This window comes from Entelurus aequoreus, linkage group LG16 (genome assembly GCF_033978785.1).
Source record: "Entelurus aequoreus isolate RoL-2023_Sb linkage group LG16, RoL_Eaeq_v1.1, whole genome shotgun sequence".
NCBI classification, from domain to species: Eukaryota; Metazoa; Chordata; class Actinopteri; order Syngnathiformes; family Syngnathidae; genus Entelurus; species Entelurus aequoreus.
Window position 1 is genome coordinate 40,681,734 of NC_084746.1, and position 16,894 is coordinate 40,698,627.

The window sequence follows — 16,894 nt, forward strand, 5'->3', positions numbered from 1 at the left end:
GAGACAGGTCAGTAGCGCAGAGACGTCCCCAACCGATGCACAGGCGAGCGGTCGACCCCAGGTCCCAACTCTGGACAGCCAGCACCTCATCCATGGTCACGGGAACAGGAATAACCCGGCGAGGGGGCAAAGGAGAAAAGAAAACAGCAGATCAACTGGTCTAAAAAAAAAGGGGGGGTCTATTTAAAGGCTAGAGTATACAAATGAGTTTTAAGATGGGACTTAAATGCTTCTACTGAGGTAGCATCTCTAACTTTTTTACTATAAATTGAAAAAGTAAAATTCTGGTGACTGAGCTGCTACTTTTTTACCGTACAATCTACGTCTGTTGTTTTTACAGTGCATTACTGTGAAATAGGGTTGGGTATCGTTTGAATTCGAACGATTCCGATTCCAATTATTTGTTTCGATTCCGATTCCTGACGATTCTCGATTCCGATTCTTTTAAGAGGCAGGGTCAAAAAAAAGTTTAGGATATTTTAAATGAGCTAGCTAACCTACAGTCTTTCTGAATGAAATAGTCTGACATTCTCCATCAATTTTAATTCTATTAACTTTTTATGAACTTTACTATAAATTCCTCACAGGGCTGTTTTCAACTAGAATATAAATATCAAATCTATGAACTTGAATATAAATATTATAAATTATGAATACATTTTCCCAGGGGTACACTTTCCTCAAGAGAGGTTTATTTTTGAAAACCTCATGAAAACACATTTACACACACAAGTGTATGATGCTGCAGGTACTTAAAAATGTTACCGTGCTCCCACTGATGGGCTAACCTGGTGCAGAAAAGCAAAGAAACAATAAGAAACAACTTGCAAAACCCAGTCCAGATTAGCAGCAGGTACAGTATAAAATCAGAGACAGTTCTTGTTTAGGAAAATGACCATATCCGCCTTCTCAGGCAGGATGCGTGAGCGTTCTGGACAGATAGTGTCTCCTGCTGTGGAAAATAGGCGTTCGCTGGGTGTGGAAGAAGCTTGAACGCATAAATAGGAGAAAGTGAGATATGACAGCAAAGGATAAGTCTTTTTTGTTGGTTCCACCACCATGCAGCAGGGTCGTCAGACATAAGTATCGGTGGAACGTCCTGGTACATCTGCAGCTCTCTCTCCACTCGTTTCTTGATGGACATGGAGCTCTGTTATTTCGCGGTTATTTCATTTTTTTTTTGTAAAGTAAAGCCACACTTTCGACTGCCGACGCCCGCTATCCATGCTTGAGCTTGACTGACTCGCTCGGCTATGCTAACACTTCCGGTGGTGGGCGCTTCTTCGTTGGTGCTCAGCCGCTTCTTCTTCCGGTTCGGCGGACATTTTTTTTTTTTTTCTGGTCGGCGGACTGGGTATCGAAAATAGGAATCGAAATTTAAACTTTTGAACGATTCCGGGAGAATCGGAAAGTTAGTCCCAGTTCCAATCGATACTCGATATTCGATACCCAACCCTACTGTGAAATGACAAATGGTACGTTAAATTGTTGTTTTTACCGTGCATTACTGTAAAAAGACAAATGGTACATTGAATTTTTGTTTTTACAGTGCATTACTGTAAAATGACAAACGGTACGTTAAATTGTTGTTTTTACAGTGCATTACTGTAAAATGACCAATTGTACATTGAATTGTTATTTTTACAATGCATTACTGTAAAATGACAAATGGTACATTAAATTCTTGTTTTTACAGTGATTACTGTAAAATTACAAATGGTACGTTGAATTGTTGTTTTTACGGTGCATTACTGTAAAATGACAAATGGTACGTTGAATTGTTGTTTTTACGGTGCATTACTGTAAAATGACATATGGTATGTTTAACTGTTGTTTTTACGGTGCATTACTGTAAAATGACAAATGGTACGTTGAATTGTTGTTTTTACGGTGCATTACTGTAAAATGACATATGGTATGTTTAACTGTTGTTTTTACGGTGCATTACTGTAAAATGACAAATGGTACGTTGAATTGTTGTTTTTACGGTGCATTACTGTAAAATGACAAATGGTATGTTAAATTTTTTTTTTTTATGGTGCATTACTGTAAAATGACAAATGGTACGTTAAAAGTTTTTTTTTTTCCAGTGCATTACTGTAAAATGACAAATGGTACGTTGAATTGTTGTTTTTACGGTGCATTACTGTAAAATGACAAATGGTACGTAAAAAGTTTTTTTTTTTACAGTGCATTACTGCAAAATGACAAATGGTACGTTAGATTGTTGTTTTTACAGTGCATTACTGTAAAATGACAAATGGTAGGTAAAATTGTTGTTTTTACAGTGCATTACTGTAAAATGACAAATGGTACTGTACATTAAATTGTTGTTTTTACAGTGCATTACTGTAAAATGACAAATGTAAAATGACAAATGGTAGGTAAAATTGTTGTTTTTACAGTGCATTACTGTAAAATGACAAATGGTACGTTGAATTGGTGTTTTTACGGTGCATTACTGTAAAATGACAAATGGTACATTGAATTGTTGTTTTTACAGTGTATTACTGTAAAATGACAAACGGTACGTTAAATTGTTGTTTTTACGGTGCATTACTGTAAAATGACAAATGGTACATTGAATTGTTGTTTTTACGGTGCATTACTGTAAAATGACATATGGTATGTTTAACTGTTGTTTTTACGGTGCATTACTGTAAAATGACAAATGGTACGTTGAATTGTTGTTTTTACGGTGCATTACTGTAAAATGACAAATGGTATGTTTAACTGTTGTTTTTACGGTGCATTACTGTGAAATGACAAATGGTATGTTAGATTGTTTTTTTTACGGTGCATTACTGTAAAATGACAAATGGTACGTTAAAAGTTGTTTTTTTTTACAGTGCATTACTGTAAAATGACAAATGGTACGTTGAATTGTTGTTTTTACGGTGCATTACTGTAAAATGACAAATGGTACGTTAAAAGTTTTGTTTTTTTACAGTGCATTACTGCAACATGACAAATGGTACGTAAGATTGTTGTTTTTACAGTGCATTACTGTAAAATGACAAATGGTAGGTAAAATTGTTGTTTTTACAGTGCATTACTGTAAAATGACAAATGTAAAATGACAAATGGTAGGTAAAATTGTTGTTTTTACAGTGCATTACTGTAAAATGACAAATGGTACTGTACATTAAATTGTTGTTTTTACAGTGCATTACTGTAAAATGACAAATGTAAAATGACAAATGGAAGGTAAAGTTGTTGTTTTTACAGTGCATTACTGTAAAATGACAAATGGTACGTTGAATTGGTGTTTTTACGGTGCATTACTGTAAAATGACAAATGGTACATTGAATTGTTGTTTTTACGGTGCATTACTGTAAAATGACAAACGGTACATTGAATTGTTGTTTTTACGGTGCATTACTGTAAAATGACAAACGGTACGTTAAATTGTTTTTACAGTGCATTACTGTAAAATGACAAATGGTATGTTAAATTGTTGTTTTTACAGTGCTTTACTGTAAAATGACAAATGGTATGTTAAATTGTTGTTTTTAAATTGCATTACTGTAAAATGACAAATGGTACATTGAATTGTTGTTTTTAAAGTGCATTACTGTAAAATAACAAATTGTATGTTCAATTGTTGTTTTTACAGTGCCTTACTGTAAAATGACAAATCGTACGTTAAATTGTTGTTTTTACAGTGCATTACTGTAAAATGACAAACGGTACGTTAAATTGTTGTTTTTACAGTGCCTTACTGTAAAATGACAAATGGTGCATGAAATTGTTGTTTTTACAGTGCCTTACTGTAAAATGACAAATGGCACATGAAATTGTTGTTTTACAGTGCATTACTGTAAAATGACAAATGGTACATGAAATTGTTGTTTTACAGTGCATTACTGTAAAATGACAAATGGTACATGAAATTGTTGTTTTTACAGTGCCATACTGTAAAATGACAAATGGTACATGAAATTGTTGTTTTTAGTGCATTACTGTAAAATGACAAATGGTACTATACATTGTGGTACAGTTGGGCAGGTGAGCTTGCAGGTTTACAATCAACTGACGTGTTTACAGTGTAAACATGCCAGCAATGATTGTGCAGCTTGGAAGAGGTCAACATGAATGTATTCATTGCTGGGACAAACTAAATGACACCAGGGGCCAAATTTGGCCCCTGGGCCTCACTTTGGGCATTCCTGTTCTAGTGTTTTGTTTTGATCAAATATGTATTTGCTAAAAGTTAGTTTTTCTTTTTAAAAGGCACGTTACATTTTACAATTCTGCTGTTTTTTTGGAGGGGAGAGGGGGGCAATCAATTAATCAATTACATTGATTTCAATTCATTTCAGTGGCAGATGTTGATTTGAGTTACAAGTGTTTGGAGTTAAGAGCTTTGTCACAGAAGCAAAATAAGCTTGTAAGTTGAGGTACTATTGTTAGTATACTTATTCTCATGTCAAATCCCCTCTTGACTTTCCACAGTGTTCCTTCAGCACATATTTGAAATGACAAAAACCTATCAGCAAATATATCACAATAAATAGAGACAAGGGAAAAATGACGCTCTTGTCTCAATTTACTGACAAATCTACGCACTCGCTGTCAAATGTGGGCCTGCAAACTTTATTTGTAACACATTCATCACATTTGTACACAGCATGGAAGTCAGATGGGACTCAGGGCATGACTGTATAAAGCAGCGGTCCCCAAACTACGGCCCGTGGGCCGGATTCGGCCCGCCAGCGTCCAAAATTAGGCCCGCGGGAAGTCCCAAGTATAAAAACAATAAAATGAAAAATAATAAATTTTTTATTTTTTATTTTTTTCTTATCTACTTTGTACCGCTTGCTACTCACGGTGTCTCCTAGCCGCTCAGGCAAATCATATTGTCGAAAAATGCATTTTCTCATCGATAACGTGACATCATCGCGCGCGCGGAAAGTGCGCTATATATATATCTAATATATATGTATATATATATATATATATATATATATATATATATATATATATATATATATATATATATATATATATATATATATATATATATATATATATATATATATATATATATATATATATATATAATCTAATATATATATATATATGTATATAATATATATATATATATATAATATACTGTATATATATTTAATATATATTTATATATATATATATATATATATATATATATATATATATATATATATATATATATATATATATATATATATATATATATATATATAATATACTGTATATATATTTAATATATATTTATATATATTTATATATATTTATATATATATATATATATATATATATATATATATATATTTAATATATATATATATATATATATATATATATATATATATACATATATATATATATATATATATATATATATATATATATATATATATATATACAGCCCGGCCCGTCGCCCAAATTGTTTTAACCCAATGCGGCCCCCGAGTCAAAAAGTTTGGGGACCCCTGGAATAAAGATACATGTATCCTAATATAAAGGTACATGTATCCTAATATAAAAGTACAGGTATCCTAATATAAAGGTACATGTATTATTTATTTATTTTACCTTATTTACTCCTTATTTACCTCAATATAGTTTGTTAGATTGAAGCTAAGTTTGCATATATTCATGTGTGTCTATATTTGTTGTGGGCACTAGGCGACAATTACCTTGGGAATTAAGTGGGTGGGTATTGTAAGGGATGAGGTTTATTATGTTACGTATTGAAAAATGTGCAGATACTCCAACTTGCTGTTGCCATGATCCATCATGCTGTATTGTCTGCAAAATTCAATAAAAATATTTGAAAAAAAAAACCATGTCCATGTATCCTAATATAAAGGTACATGTTTCCTACTATAAAGGTACATGTATCCTACTATAAAAGTACATGTATCCTAATATAAAGGTACATGCATCCTAATATAAAGGTACATGTATCCTACTATAAAGGTACATGTATCCTAATATAAAGGTACTACTATAAAGGTACATATATCCTAATTTAAAGGTAAATGTATCCTAATGTAAAGGTACATGTATCCTAATATAAAGGTACATGTATCCTAATATAAAAGTACAGGTATCCTAATATAAAGGTACAGGTATCCTTATATAAAGGTACAAGTATCCTTATATAAAGGTACATGCATCCTAATATAAAGGTACATGCATCCTAATATAAAGGTACAGGTATCCTTGTATAAAGGTACATGTATCCTAATATAAAGATACATACATCCTAATATAAAGGTACATGTATCCTACTATAAAAGTACATGTATCCTACAATATAGGTACATGTATCCTAATATAATGGTACATGTATCCTACATGCCCCTCCCCCACAGGTGCCATGACATGAAGAAGTAGGACAGCAGGAGACTGACACATAATTCAGTTCCCGTCTAAACACTCTTTGTGTCAACACTCTCAGCCCCCCACCATCTACACACAAACAGGTACACACAAGTGACGTACCACGTATCAAAAGCTTTAACACACACACACACACACACACACACACACACACACACACACACACACACACACACACACACACACACACACACACACACACACACACACACACACACACACACACACACACACACACACACACACACACACCAGCAAAGGATGAAAAATAAACACATCACTGAGGGTCTGGCCTGCCAAAGGACTGGGTGGGCCGAGCTGCTCGGTGTGAGGCCTGAAACACACTGCTTCCTGTCAGCTGCCCACCCCCACAACTGGCTTAGTGGGTGGCATTCCCCTCACGCTGCCCCCAACTCTCACACGCACCTCGCCCCCGCGCCCCCTTGACCAGCCCCCAGCTTTCCTAGAAGCAGTCTGTGTAATTCTACTTTCATCTTCTTGAAGTCCATTTGTGTAGTAGACCTAAGTACTCATTAAGTACCACCATAATGAGAACATTAAAATACAGTAGTGTAGTAGACCTAAGTACTCATTAAGTACCACCATAATGAGAACATTAAAATACAGTAGTGTAGTAGACCTAAGTATTCATTAAGTACCACCAAAATGACAACGTTAATCAATCAATCAATCAATGTTCATTTATATAGCCCTAAATCAATACAGTAGTGTAGTAGACCTAAGTATTCATTAAGTACCACCATATTGACAACATTAAATACAGTAGTATAGTAGACCTAAGTATTCATTAAGTACCACCATATTGACAACATTAAATACAGTAGTGTAGTAGACCTAAGTATTCATTAAGTACCACCATATTGACAACATTAAATACAGTAGTGTAGTAGACCTAAGTATTCATTAAGTACCACCAAAATGACAACATTAAATACAGTAGTGTAGTAGACCTAAGTATTCATTAAGTACCACCATATTGACAACATTAAATACAGTAGTGTAGTAGACCTAAGTATTCATTAAGTACCACCATATTGACAACATTAAATACAGTAGTGTAGTAGACCTAAGTATTCATTAAGTACCACCAAAATGACAACATCAAAATACAGTAGTGTAGTAGACCTAAGTATTCATTAAGTACCACCATACTGACAACATTAAATACAGTAGTATAGTAGACCTAAGTATTCATTAAGTACCACCATATTGACAACATTAAATACAGTAGTGTAGCAGACCTAAGTATTCATTAAGTACCACCAAAATGACAACATCAAAATACAGTAGTATAGTAGACCTAAGTATTCATTAAGTACCACCATATTGACAACATTAAATACAGTAGTGTAGTAGACCTAAGTATTCATTAAGTACCACCAAAATGACAACATCAAAATACAGTAGTGTAGTAGACCTAAGTATTCATTAAGTACCACCAAAATGACAACATTAAATACAGTAGTGTAGTAGACCTAAGTATTCATTAAGTACCACCATATTGACAACATTAAATACAGTAGTATAGTAGACCTAAGTATTCATTAAGTACCACCAAAATGACAACATTAAATACAGTAGTGTAGTAGACCTAAGTATTCATTAAGTACCACCAAAATGACAACATCAAAATACAGTAGTGTAGTAGACCTAAGTATTCATTAAGTACCACCAAAATGACAACATTAAATACAGTAGTGTAGTAGACCTAAGTATTCATTAAGTACCACCAAAATGACAACATCAAAATACAGTAGTGTAGTAGACCTAAGTATTCATTAAGTACCACCAAAATGATAACATTAAATACAGTAGTGTAGTAGACCTAAGTATTCATTAAGTACCACCATATTGACCACCTTAAATACAGTAGTATAGTAGACCTAAGTATTCATTAAGTACCACCAAAATGACAACATTAAATACAGTAGTGTAGTAGACCTAAGTATTCATTAAGTACCACCAAAATGACAACATTAAATACAGTAGTGTAGTAGACCTAAGTATTCATTAAGTACCACCATATTGACAACATTAAATACAGTAGTATAGTAGACCTAAGTATTCATTAAGTACCACCAAAATGACAACATCAAAATACAGTAGTGTAGTAGACCTAAGTATTCATTAAGTACCACCAAAATGACAACATTAAATACAGTAGTGTAGTAGACCTAAGTATTCATTAAGTACCACCATATTGACAACATTAAATACAGTAGTATAGTAGACCCAAGTATTCATTAAGTACCACCATATTGACAACATTAAATACAGTAGTGTAGTAGACCTAAGTATTCATTAAGTACCACCAAAATGACAACATCAAAATACAGTAGTGTAGTAGACCTAAGTATTCATTAAGTACCACCAAAATGACAACATTAAATACAGTAGTGCAGTAGACCTAAGTATTCATTAAGTACCACCATATTGACAACATTAAATACAGTAGTATAGTAGACCTAAGTATTCATTAAGTACCACCAAAATGACAACATTAAATACAGTAGTGTAGTAGACCTAAGTATTCATTAAGTACCACCAAAATGACAACATTAAATACAGTAGTGTAGTAGACCTAAGTATTCATTAAGTACCACTATATTGACAACATTAAATACAGTAGTATAGTAGACCTAAGTATTCATTAAGTACCACCATATTGACAACATTAAAATACAGTAGTGTAGTAGACCTAAGTATTCATTAACTACCACCATAATGACAGCATTAAACTACAGTAGAGTAGTAGGCCTAGGCATTCATTAAAATCAAGGCAGAGGTTTTATTTAGCAACCAGCAACTTGAGGGTTCCTGGTTCGATCCCCGGCTTCTGCCACCCTAGTCACGTCAGTTGTGTCCTTGAGCAAGACAATTCACCCTTGCTCCTGATGGGTGGTGGTTAGCGCCTTGCATGGCAGCCCCCGCCATCAGTGTGTGAATGTGTGTGTGAACGTGGGTGTGAATGTGTGTGTGAAGGTGTGTGTGAATGTGGAAATAGTGTCAAAGCGCTTTGAGTACCTTGAAGTTAGAAAAGCGCTGTACAAGTATAACCCATATTTTGTGTGGTTGGATTTTCAGGAATTGGGCTTGGCCCCTTAGTTCCAGTGAAAGGAACTTTGAATGCTCCCGGATACCAAAACATTTTGGACAATTCCATGCTCCCAACCTTGTGGGAACAGTTTGGAATGGGCCCCTTCCTCTTCCAACATGACTGTGCACCAGTGCACAAAGCAAGGTCCACAAAGACATGGATGACAGAGTCTGGTGTGGATGAACTTGACTGGCCTGCACAGAGTCCTGACCTGAACACCTTTGGGATGAATTAGAACAGAGACTGAGAGCCAGGCCTTCTCGAACAACATTAGTGTGTGACCTCACCAATGCACTTTTGGAAGAATGGTAGAAAATTCCTATAAACACACTCCGCAACCTTGTGGACAACCTTCCCAGAAGGTCCGTGGATCGATTGGTACCGGGCCGCACAAAAAAACCCCCAAAAAAACCCAAAAAAACAAAAAACTTTTTTTTTTATTAAATCAACATAAAAAACACAAGATACAATTAAAATTAGTGCACCAACCCAAAAAACCTCCCTCCCCCATTTACACTCATTCGCACAAAAGGGTTGTTTCTTTCTGTTATTAATATTTCTGGTTCCTACATTATATATCAATATAGATCAATACAGTCTGCAGGAATACAGTCTGTGACTGAGTAGATTAGCATAACTATTGTATCTGTATCAGTGGATGGTGTGTACACAAATTCTTGTATTTTGGAATTACTCAGTGCAAAAAAAAAATAAAAAAATAAAAGACATCAATTATATTGTAGCATTCTGCATCATGTCTGATTCATTCCAGTAACATATATTTTGCTGTGAATTCTAGGCAGAGATGTCCTTGTTTTACGCAAGAAAACATTGTAAAATGCTCCCTGTTGTTAGTGTTTTTTTAGGTCATTGTTTTGTGGGTGAAAAAATGTGTTTGTTGTCTGTCAACCTTTGTTAGTGTTCTGGAAGAAAGAGTTTATTTGAGACATGTATGAAGTGATTTGCTAGTTTAAGTGCGTTTTGAAAGTGAAATGAACTGATGTGACAAGCTGAAAGTTGCTTTGGAGAACTGTGTGAAGAGTTTTGAAAAAGTGACCTAAGTATTGGGTAATGTGTACGAGCGACTGTAAAAAAAAACCTGTAGTGTCATTTGAGGCTTCCACTCATCAGCCTGGAAGTAAAGATGGAAAGAAAGGTCAATGTGAGGCGGCAAACATCCAGCCTGCCACACCACTCGCCTTGCAGATAAGATTGGATCTAATAAAACTAATTTGCCAAACAACTGTGGAAGAGAAGCAGAAGTTGTTAGTGTTGGTGCTTTGACGTGATGGCAGGATCTTGTATCTGATTGCTTCCCTCTTTTTTCCATCTGACAAAATGCTAATTTTTTTCCCTCAATGTAAAGAAAATTGGCCGCGACCGTGCCTCTGTTCCGCTTTGCAGACTAAATAAACACACGGGCATGTGAGGCTCCACAAAGCACCCAGGGTCCTCGATTCATTGCAAACAATGCTCTCAGAGAATAATATGATACTTCATCAAACACAGGACTTTGTTGCACCTACTCAGGTTGTACCTACATGAAAATGTCATGGCTATTTCTGCACAGATGTCACAACGTATCCCGCTTACATTACGCCAAACAGCACAGGGACAAGCCTCAAAACTTCTGGAACAAAGTAATTTGGAGTGATGGCTTTCTTCTGGCGACTCGACCATGCAGCCCATTTTTCTTCAAGTGCCTCCTTATTGTGCATCTTGAAACAGCCACACCACAATTTTTCAGAGAGTCCTGTATTTCAGCTGAAGTTATTTGTGGATTTTTCTTTGCATCTCGAACAATTTGTGGCTGAAATCTTTGCTGGTCTACTTGAATCCCTCATTTTCCACTTCTTAATCAGCGTTTGAACACTGCTGATTGGCATTCTCAATTCCTTGGATATCTATTTATACCCCTTTCCTGTTTTATGCCGTTCAATTACCTTTTCTCGCTGATCCTTTGACAATTCTTTTGCCTTCCCCATGACTCAGAATCCAGAAACATCTGTGCAGCACTGGATGAAAGATGCAATGGTCTGTCAGAAGCTCAGAAACTCACTGACCTTTTATACACACACATTAATTACAAACAAACAGGTCACAGGTGAGGATTGGAACTTTGATTAGCCATTCAAACCTGTTTGTGTCAACTTTTGTGCATGTTATCAGATCAAAGTCACTGGGGTATGTAAACTTTTGATCAGGGTCATTTGGGTAATTTCTTTTGTCATTTTGATTCAAAAAGAGGAAACACAGTTGTTTGCCAATAAATAGCTTCACACAACCATTAAGCATGAGTAGAAGAAAGGTTTTTGTGTTATCATTCACATTCTCTGAAGAATGGCCAAGAAATCATAAATTCTCCCAGGGTATGTAAATTTATGAGCACGACTGTATGTATGTATGTATGTACATACGTAAATACATACATATATATATATACATACATATATCTTCATATATAACATATAGCGTTAGGTCAGGAAAAAACACAAGAGGCTATATCATCCCTACAAGCCTATTTCGCAGGTTTATCTGCTCGTCAGGGGATTTTAAATAAATAATAATTTTAAATAAAATCCCCTGACGAGGAGGGAAACCTGCAAAAAAGGCTTGTAGGGATTATATAGCCTCTTGTGTTTTTTCCTGACCTAACATATATTCCACTCTACCCCGGTATTGAGCACTGTATAACGGATAAACCACAGAAACCTGGATTATACATATATATATATATATATACACAGTATATATATACATACATACATATATATATATATATATATATATACATATATATATATATATATACACAGTATATATATACATACATACATATATATATATATATATATATATATATATATATATATATATATATATATATATATATATATATATATATATATATATATATATATATATATATATATATATATATATACATATATATATACATCCATCCATCCATCCATCCATCCATTTTCTACCGCTTATTCCCTTAGGGTCGCAGGGGGCGCTGGAGCCTATCTCAGCTACAATCAGGCGGAAGGCGGGGTACACCCTGGACAAGTCGCCATCTCATCGCAGGGCCAACACAGATAGACAGACAACATTCACGCTCACATTCACACACTAGGGCCAATTTAGTGTTGCCAATCAACCTATCCCCAGGTGCATGTCTTTGGAGGTGGGAGGAAGCCGGAGTACCCGGAGGGAACCCACGCAGTCACGGGGAAAACATGCAAACTCCACACAGAAAGATCCTGAGGCCGGGATTGAACTCACGACTACTCAGGACCTTCGTATTGTGAGGCAGACGCACTAACCCCTCTCCACAGTGCTGCCCGTATATATATATATATATATATATATATATATATATATATATATATATATATATATATATATATATATATATATATATATATATATATATATATATATATATATATATATATATATATATATTTTTTTTTTTTTTTCTACCCCCAGTCTGACATGTGTTTAGCTACAGACTCTGCATTTCTATCTATGGGCCAACATGTATAATGTTCATGTACAAATACACACTAACTACCTCTAGGGGTCCCCCCACCCCACTATATGTATTTATTTAGTTTGCCTTTTCTTTGGCCCACCCCTATAATGTTATTCATGTTGTCTACCTACAGTAAAAAAACAACATCTATATATATGTTGACAAAAAAACAAAGACTTGTGTGTAGTTTGGGAACAGTTGCTAATGGTTATGTGCAGTAAAACTTTTCATGAAGTCACCTTAATGTGTGTTCCTACATTTGTGTTCCACGTCTTAGATGAAGAGAGCACTTACGATTGTGGATTACAGAGTAAACAACTAAAACTAAGGTTATGGGCATTGTTTTCTCTAGAGGCATACATTAGTCTAAATATGGCCAAGGACACACATTATTGTGGGTTTCCTGCACGTCAGCTTCATCACTAAAGGAAAAATATAATCTGCAGGAAAGAATTCCTCGGACATTTTCAAGTATGTTTCTTTTTTTTGAGTGGTCAGCTTGAAGCGTCCCTCTGTCTCCGACTCCCTCGTGGTCATGTGACATGAGTGCTAACTGTTATAATTTTGCTTCCTGGTTTCAATGACCCGCCTTATCTTGCCTCTGATTGGCCAGTCCGTGATGTTTGGCCCTAACCTTAGCCAATTGTGACTCATCATAGGAACACCAAGCAATCATCATGGATGTTCTCCGTATGTATGCATGTTCTCATTCATCCAGCTCATTGGATTTTATACTGATTTTCTTTTGGCCTGGATTGACAGTCCATTTTCTCTGTTCTTTGCAGCTTTGATGTAAGCTACCTCGCTACATGGCTCTAAAAGTAGCTACTAATCACTACTCGTTAAAAAAAGTGTGTGTATATATATATATATATATATATATATATATATATATATATATATATGTATGTATGTATGTATGTATGTATGTATGTATGTATGTATTATGTATGTATGTATGTATGTATGTATGTATGTATGTATGTATTAGGGGTGTGGGAAAAAATCGATTCCAATTCGAATCGCGATTCTCATGTTGTGCGATTCAGAATCGATTCTCATTTTTTAAAAATCGATTTTTAAAAAATTATTATTTATTTAAATTATTATTATTATTTTTTTTTTAAATTAATCAATCCAACAAAACAATACACAGCAATACCATAACAATGCAATCCAATTCCAAAACCAAACCAGACCCAGCAACACTCAGAACTGCAATAAACAGAGCAATTGAGAGGAGACACAAACACAACACAGAAAAAACCAAAAGTAGTGAAACAAAAATGAATATTATCAACAACAGTATCAATATTAGTTACAATTTCAACATAGCAGTGATTAAAGATCCCTCATTGACATTATCATTAGACATTTATAAAAAAAAAAATATATATACAATAGTGTCACAGTGGCTTACACTTGCATCGCATCTCATAAGCTTGACAACACACTGTGTCCAATATTTTCACAAAGATAAAATAATTCATATTTTTGGTTCATTTAATAGTTAAAACAAATTTACATTATTGCAATCAGTTGATAAAACATTGTCCTTTACAATTATAAAAGCTTTTTACAAAAATCTACTACTCTGCTTGCATGTCAGCAGACTGGGGTAGATCCTGCTGAAATCCTATGTATTGAATGAATAGAGAATAGTTTTGAATCGGGAAAAAAATCGTTTTTGAATCGGGAAAAAAATCGTTTTTGAATCGAGAATCGTGTTGAATTGAAAAAAATCGATTTTGTCTACACCTCTGATATACATACACATATATATCTCTCACTACAGAGTCGGCAAAGGTATATATGCATGCCATGATATTCAGTCACATAAACTACTGCTATACAACTTAGTCCCATACCTCAGAGAATATCCTGAAGCCACTAAAGTCTCTCTTCAAGAGAACACAAAAAATTGTAGACAATAAGCCAAATAGATAAAATGTCCTGTGGACACTTGGAGATAGTATGCAACACACAAACGTGTTGTGTGTTGCATTTAGGCTGCAGTGCACCATGTGACCACCAGGGGAAGATGAAGCGACAAGAGAAGTTGGAACACGAGTGTACTCCCCAAAAGTCTCCTTTTCACTGTGCGGTCTCATTGATTCATGCCTAAACTTAGTAAGTGTCCAAACTGAGCAAATACAGTCTCCTTGCAACACATGAGTATTGGCGGCGCACGCTGAAACACGGCCATTTGGCTTCCAAGAGCGCCATGAAAGAAAAGCTGCCACATACACAAAACGTTGTGCTTTAAAAAGCAGAGCTCAAACAGAAGCTTGTTCACCTTTGAGCTAGCGGCCATGCCAGCCAGCTTCCACCTACCTTTGCCCAGCTGGCCAATTGGATCAGTTTCTTCAAGTCTTAATTGTGTTTGTTTATTAGGACTGTGCAGCACGAAGTGTGGTTGGTGTACACACAGCTGCATGGCACACGGCTGCATGGCACACGGCTGCATGGCACACAGGAGTTCACATTTCTACCCCTTGGCAGACGGCCGTTCAAACAATTTAGCATCCAAGCTTTATTTATTTATGACATGAATAAAATAACTTTACTACAGTAAGGAGGGATAATTGCATATTAGCTCTTTGTTTATGCTGGGCTTGGCAGCAAATGCCGGCTTTTTTTTTTTTTTTTTACCAGTCAGCAGAAGCACTAATATTGTAATGATTTGATTTAAAAATACCTGTGGTGGCAGTTTACTTGTGTTTTTCTTGTACAAATGTAACAATAAATCAACACACACTGAATTCCATTGCATTACAGAGACAGAAATATATTGTTAAAACATTAGTAGAGTGGAAAAACAAATTGTCTCTAAATTGAAGCTATTATCTGATGACAACAAAAGACTTCCAAAGTCCATCCATTTTCTTCCGCTTATCCGAGGTCGGGTCACGGGGGCAGCAGCCTAAGCAGAGAAGCCCAGACTTCCCTCTCCCCAGCCACTTTGTCCAGCTCCTCCCGGGGTGATCCCGAGGCGTTCTCAGGCCAGCCGGGAGACATAGTCTTCCCAATGTGTCCTGGGTCTTCCCCGTGGCCTCCTGCCGGTCGGACGTGCCCTAAACACCTCCCTAGGGAGGCGTTCGGGTGGCATCCTGAGCAGATGCCCGAACCACCTCATCTGGCTCCTCACAATGTGGAGGAGCAGCGGCTTTACTCTGAGTTCCTCCTGGATGACAGAGTCTCTCACCCTATCTCTAAGTGAGAGACCCGCCACCCGGCGGAGGAAACTAATTTCGGCCGCTTGTACCTGTGATCTTGTCCTTTTGGTCATAACCCAAAGCTCATGACCATAGGTGAGGATGGGAACGTAGATTGACCGGTAATTTGAGAGCTTTGCCTTCCGGCTCAGCTCCTTCTTCACCACAACGGATCAATACAGCGTCCGCATTACTGAAGATGCCGCACCGATCCGCCCGTCGATCTCACGATCCACTTTTCCCTCACTCGTGAACAAGACTCCTAGGTACCTGAACTCTTCCACTTGGGGCAAGATCTCCTCCCCAACTTGGAGATGGCACTCCACCCTTTTCCCGGGTGGGAACCATGAACTCGGACTTGGAGGTGCTGATTCTCATCCCAGTTGCTTCACACTCGGCTGCGAACTGATCCAGTGAGAGCTGAAGATCCTGGCCAGTTGAAGCCATAAGGACCACATCATCTGCAAATAGCAGAGACCTAATCCTGCAGCCACCAAACCGGATCTCCTCAACGCCCTGACTGCGCCTAGAAATTATGTCCATAAAAGTTATGAACAGAATCGGTGAGAAAGGGCAGCCTTTGCGGAGTCCAACACTCACTGGAAACGTGTCCGATTTACGGCCGGCAA